This window comes from Ornithorhynchus anatinus, chromosome 1 (genome assembly GCF_004115215.2).
Source record: "Ornithorhynchus anatinus isolate Pmale09 chromosome 1, mOrnAna1.pri.v4, whole genome shotgun sequence".
NCBI lineage: Eukaryota > Metazoa > Chordata > Mammalia > Monotremata > Ornithorhynchidae > Ornithorhynchus > Ornithorhynchus anatinus.
In genome coordinates this window covers 158,753,587-158,760,243 of record NC_041728.1, presented here as the reverse complement: position 1 = coordinate 158,760,243, position 6,657 = coordinate 158,753,587, and the positions used below count along the sequence as shown (strand labels likewise).

General features: G+C 41.4%; 1 pseudogene; it reads right to left on the bottom strand.

Moving 5' to 3' along the window:
* Nucleotides 1-2,140: 2,140 nt before the first annotated feature.
* Nucleotides 2,141-2,947, bottom strand: LOC100091125 (annotated as a pseudogene).
* Between the last annotated feature and the right edge of the window lie 3,710 nt (nucleotides 2,948-6,657).

Sequence of the window (6,657 nt, the reverse complement as noted above, 5' to 3'; positions counted from 1 at the left end):
AACAAGGAGATGATACTGGTTTAACTACAAAGGAAAAAATCAGCATTGTCTTTTATGATAATACTTTCAACTGGCATGCAAGCCTCAAATGGAAGAAAGAGATACATGAGATTCCAGGGAGAAAACAATAAATATAATTTGAGTCCACTGAAAAAGATACAGTTAATTAATTCAAGTGAATGGTAATCAAGGTGGCAATGCATGTCAACTCCTTAGTACTGAAGACCAAGTCTGTGTATTCGAAAAAAAATTGTTGTATAGTATGCACCCTCTCAGTGAATATCCAGCCAAATTTCCTGTTAAGAATTACAGAGAAGATGGAAGAGCTTGCCTTCCCACTTTACCTTGAATCATTGTCTGCCATTAGTGAATCAGTCAGTCAACAGATGAATAAGCTAATAAAATGACATCCAACATTTTGAGAATATGTAGGAAAGCTTCATGTACTACCTAATGGAAACTGGGGGACCCAACACTTGATTGAATTGATGGTTGGCGGCTCTTCCCTGGTGCCGGCATTTGTTAAGCACTTACTCTGTGCCAGGAACTGTACTAAGAGCTGGGATGGATACAAGCAAATCAGGTTGGACACAGTTCCTGTTTGACATGGGGCTCACAGTCTTAATCCACATTTTACAGATGAGGTAAATGAGACACCAAGAGGTTAAGTGACTTGCCACAAGGTCACACAGCTGGCAAGAGGCAGAGGTGGGTGTGACTCCCAAGCCCGGGCTCTAACCATTAGGCAAACTTGGTGTCACATCCCTACAAATACCTGCAGTTGCCAGCTCCTGGCGAGGGGTGGACATAGGGTTCGGGTTACAAAGGGTAATTGAGCTCACACTGTTGGAAAGAAGGGAAAACCCGCAAGCAAGTGAGAGGTTCTACAACTCACCATTTTTGCTCATGCAGATTATAATACTAAGGATATCTCTACCTGAAAAATGCTGTGGACAATCACCCATCCTGGAAAAGAAAAGAAACAAATTGAAAGAAAGGAAAAAAAAAAGCTAAGGATTCCAATTGGGAACCAACTGGGCTCCCTATAGCAAATACTATTTCTTCAGCAGTTGTAGGTAGTAAACTTCATCACACATGGCTTATTAAGATGAGCTTTACCTTGAGAGTCCACATTCAATCCCAGATGATCACTGGCTGAGTGACCTCAAACACTGGCCTAGAGGGCAGGCCTCCAGCAATTGCCTCCAGCTTCCGTGGCCACTCCTCTACACTCTAGTGAAGATTCTGTCCTCCAGCATGACTATATCATACTGAGTTACTATTCAATAGGGCCGGTCAGCTTGATGCAGTTATCAGAGGTTGCAGAAGCTAGGTATGGCCAGGTGGAGCAACTACAAGAATTATTTACCAGCATCAGTTCCGGCCTTGCCTTCCGGCCCCATCATGGCTAGTCAGGTAGCCTGATTACTGACAGTGAAAATGGAATGATCCATACTATGCTCTCTCATGCAATAACTTGAGGTTTGATTGATTAATCATCAGTAAGATGGATGCTGACGAGCCTCTCAATCTCCAGATGACAACATATATGACATCATGCAGATACATGCACACTGTGTTCAGAGCACTGTATTAAGCGCTTGGAAAGCACAATTTGGCAACAGATAAAGACAATTCCTACCCAACAATGGGCTCACTGTCTAGAAGGGGGAGACAGACAACAAAACAAAACAAGTAGACAGGCATCACTATCATCAAAATAGATAAATAGAACCATAGATAATTGTACATCATTAATAAGAGTAATAAATAATATATACAAAAATATACAAGTGCTGTTGGGGGGAGGGGAAGGGGGAGAGCAGAGGGAGGGAGTAGGGGTAATGGGGAGGGGAGAAGAAGCAGAGGGAATGGGAATGTTCAGTCTGGGAAGGCCTCCTGGAGGAGGTGAGGTATTGGTTAAGTGCTTACTATGTGCCAATGAGCTAAGTGTGGGGTAGATCACATAATCCAGGACCCATGTGGTGTTCACAATCTAAGTAAGAGGGAGACAGGCATTGAACCACCATTCTGTAGATGAGGGAATTGAGGCATGGAGAGGTTAAGTGACTTGACTTCTCAGCAAGCAAATGGCAAAATGGGGATTGGAACCCAGGTCCTCTGACTTCCAGGCTCTTTCTCATTTCATTAGATCATTCTGCTCTTCTTTGCTGGATAACCCTGAGTACAGCATGAATGAAAACTTTTGCTTCTTAGCAATTGCCTTGTCCAAGTTTTTGAAGATGTCTTGAAACAGATTACAACTGGATCGGCTGTTAATAGAAAAACCATATCCTCTCTTCCAGTACTGCTTGAGATCATTTAGGTATTCCAGTATTTTAGCATCATCTGTGTCAAAGATGTCACACCAGAGGAACTGAATATTTTTAATAGCCAGATCAAATGAGCAGGTGAAAAACACCACTCAAATCAAATCTGCATTTAAATCATGTGCTTGCACCTGAAAAAAGGCTGAGACTCTTTTCAAATTTTTTTTGCATTTCTGGTCCATATTTGAAGGTGTCTACTTGGTGAAGTGCTGTAGCATTCTCTTCCACATCAGTTACAAACTTCTCACAATGATAAAAAAACCTCATTAGCTTATCCTTAATCTTTGGTGCCCCACATTCCATGCCTTTGGTGTGGGGTTCCCAGCGTCCAGGGTGGAGGTGGGCCGAGAGGCCTTGGAGGAAGTTGGCAAGGGCTTGGGGTTGTCACAACTCAGCAGAGTGGGGAAGAGGCCGGCCAGCCACTCAGCAAGCAGCTCTACATCGCACCACCCATTGGGCACCAGCTGCCCATCCATCCAGTCAGCATTGTCCAGGAGTGCGGAGGCCAGCATGGAGGAGGTGGCAGTCTGTCCCCAGGCTTGGTCCTGGAGCAGCTCATGCAGCTGGAGCAGCTGGCAGACCTGGGCGGTGGTGGGTTAGTGGGTGCCATGGCGGATTAGAGCGGTTTAGGGCCAAGAGCTGCAGCAGCCAGCAGCACCCGGCTGAATATGGCTGAATTTAGAACCAGCGGGGACTATGAGAAAGAACATGGGCCTGACTATTCAAATCTGTAATGGATATTCAGACTTAGCCTCCAACTTTGAGAGTTTGATATGCACACTTGTCTGCTGTGAGATTTTAGACGTCAGATAATTTTTATTTTCCACAGCTACTCGACCAGCAAAACACTCATTTTTCTCCCTCTTAAACTGTGAGTACCAAATGGGAGAAACTGCTTATATTGTATCTACCCAGCACTTAGTGCTTGGCACATAGTCAGTGCTAACCCAAACACTATTTTCATTACCATTATAATTTTTATCATTGATTTAACCAGTTCTTAAGTGTTTCTCTGAGGAACAATCCTAATCACAACACATTGGCTTTTCCCTCCAGTCCTATACAAACACTAATCCTATATCATGGCAAGGATTTGAGCAGTACTGGATTGTGGAAAAATATATGAAAAAAGATATAAAAGTCTGTATAAGTGGGCAGGCTAGCTGTGAAAACCAAACTGATTGATAGAAAGTTGGATGAATCAATCAATCAATTAATGGTATTTATTGATCTCTTACTATGTGCAGAGCACTGTACCAAGTGCTTGGGAGAGTACAATACAACAAAATTAGCAGACATGTTTCAAGTCCATAATCAGCTTATGGTCTAGAGGAGGAGACAGGAAATGCTATGGTTAAATAATTTATAATCTAATTTATAAGTAATTTATAAAATGTAATTTAAAGATCCCCTTTCAGTATCATACCTGGAGAGTTTCCAATACTGTACCAGTCTAAGCTATGTGAGGAAGAGTCAAGCAGAGGCCTGCCCATTCCATTCCTACCTTGGGCAGTGGCTAGTGGTGTGTGGAAGGCAATCTGCCCCAAGTCAAAACTCACCTGGGCTGGGCAGCAGCGGCATGGGAAAGAGTCAAGTGTGGAGACTCAAGTTTACTATGTGGAAGAATGCAATTGTAAACCATTTCCATATTTTTACCAAGAAAACTCAGTGAATACACTACCAGAACATTTACAGATGGAGAATGGGACATTCTGATAGAGAAGTGTCCATGGAGTCACTATGGGTCTGAGATGACTCGACTGCATAAGGCAATGCAACAAAGGCAGTTTCAAGATATGTACATAAGTGCTGTGGTGTTGGGAGTGGGCTGAATATAAAATATCCAAAGGTTACATATCCAAATAAACATAATAGCCAACCTATGCAGAAAAGAGATGGAAACTGGGATAAATAGGCATTTAATCAATAAGTTGCTTTTACATTCTGAGTAGTAAGTATTATTGAAGAGTCCATTTCAGAGCTGTTGTTTGTTCTGGAGGCACTAGTTGCAGGAATGTAACTGAGGAGACCATTTATACTGTTGAGATCTATTTATTTTCTAAGGAATAATTCAATCCAGTGTATTTGAGTGCCCTCTGAGTGCCAAGTTACATAATAAGAGTTTGGGAAATATTAATCAATAGCAAGACACATGTTTCACTTTGTCAAGCATCTTACAGTTTAATTGAAAATTAAATTCCAATGGTTATATTCCTCATTAATAGTGCACATAAGAAGCATCGGTTTTGTGCACCCAAATTAGAATTAATTCCTGTGACCCCTCTAGACTGTAATCTCATTATGGGCAGGAAATCTATTATATTGTTACTTTCCCAAGTGCTTAGTACAGTGCTCTGCACACAATAAGCGCTCAGTAAATGCGACTGACTGACTCTACTCAGAAATAATACAAATTCAGTTTCTTGTCATGTTCAAAGAAGATGCCACCGATGGCGAAATTCACCTTGTACCTAGCTGAAAAAACCACCTTCTCATCCACATTGCTGACATCAAGATACATCAACAAAGCCTGACCTTGGGTGGAATGTCAAGATGGCCATTTGCTGTTTCCATTTTACCTCTTTCCAAGTTCACCTCAAATATATAGCAGGTGTTTAATATCCTTGTGACATCCATTCCCTTCACATGTCCCATCCAGTGCAGCTGTACTGAAGTGAGCACTGGTTCAACGAACCAATATTATTTGTTGAGTGTCCACTGTCTGCAGAAAAATATAGGTTATTATTGTTTGTAATTCTGTTTTGCCATTAGAGTTTAGCCTATAGGTTGATGGACCCCTCTCAGAATCACACCTGGAGAGCTCCCAGTACTCTTCCAGTCTTGACTAATAATAATAATAATAATAATAATAATAATGTTGGTATTTGTTAAGCGCTTACTATGTGCAGAGCACTGTTCTAAGTGCTGGGGTAAACACAGGGGAATCAGGTTGTCCCACGCGGGGCTCACAGTCTTAATCCCCATTTTACAGATGAGGGAACTGAGGCACAGAGAAGTTAAGTGACTTGCCCACAGTCACACAGCTGACAAGTGGCAGAGCCGGGATTCAAATTCATGAGCCCTGACTCCAAAGCCCGTGCTCTTTCCACTGTGCCACGCTGCTTCCCTGGGAGTCCCCGGGGGGACTATGGAAGGGAGATTCAAGCAGTGGCATACGCATTCCATTTCTCACATTGGCAGTGGCTAGCAAGAGGAAGGCAATCTGCTACAAGTCAAATCTTACCTGTGCTGGGCGGTAGTAGCATGGGAGAGAGTCGAGGGTGAAGACTCAAGTTTATTGCACAAAGGAGGCAGTGGTAAACCACTTCTATATTTTTACCAAGAAAACTCTATGGATACACTACCAGAATGATTGCAGATGGAGGTGGGGTGTTCTGGGAGAGATGTGTCCATAGAATCGCTATGGGTCGGAAATTACTCTACTGCATAAGACATAGCCTGATGGAACTGCTTGAGGAGTCAGGAAAGGAAGAAAGGAAGTCAACTCTCTGAATGAATTACATTTATTGGTATTAACTATATGCAGAGCACTATTCTAAGCACTTGACTCCCCTTATTAATAAGGTATGCATTTAGATATGTACAGAAGTGCTACAGGTGGGTAGGAATAACAAGTGTGTAGTTGCCACAGAACTCCTTGTATTTCCTGTGTTGAGAAAGTCCTACATTGTTGAAGAAATGTGAGTAATCACTTTCCTCTAAGGTCTATCATTTCTATGTATCATAACCCATTGTTTCTTATTTTATGTCAATTTATCAATTCAGGGTAGAGTCTTATTTTTATCCACTAATACTAACATGAATATTATTTATTGTGCTCTCTCTCCTTCCTCTGCCTCCTCCTCAAGCTCCCCCTAAATAAAGATACTAAAATTGTTCACTTGTTTGCTAGCTTATAAGCTAATTTTTGTGTAATCAGTAGGGCAGTTTCAAATATATTTATGTTACTACAAAGATTTAAGCGCTAAATTTAAATTTCCACTATAATGATAATACTTTTTACAAATTGCTAAACACCACTAAGCTCTAAAATAGAAAGAATTTAAACCAAATCAGGTAACGAACATTCAAAGGTGATGTTTATGTTATTCTTGTAATTTCCAAAATATATCAGTACTTTCCAGCTCCTGTTATATATGTCTCTGAATGCAAACACTTGTGCTTGAATCTTATGATCACTTAGGGATATCTACTTCTTGAGGGCTTAAATTAGGTTTATTCATTCTACTATACCCTTGCAGATGATTGGTGCTGTTCATTCATATTTATTGAGTGCTTACTGTGTGCAAGGCACTGCACTAAGTAC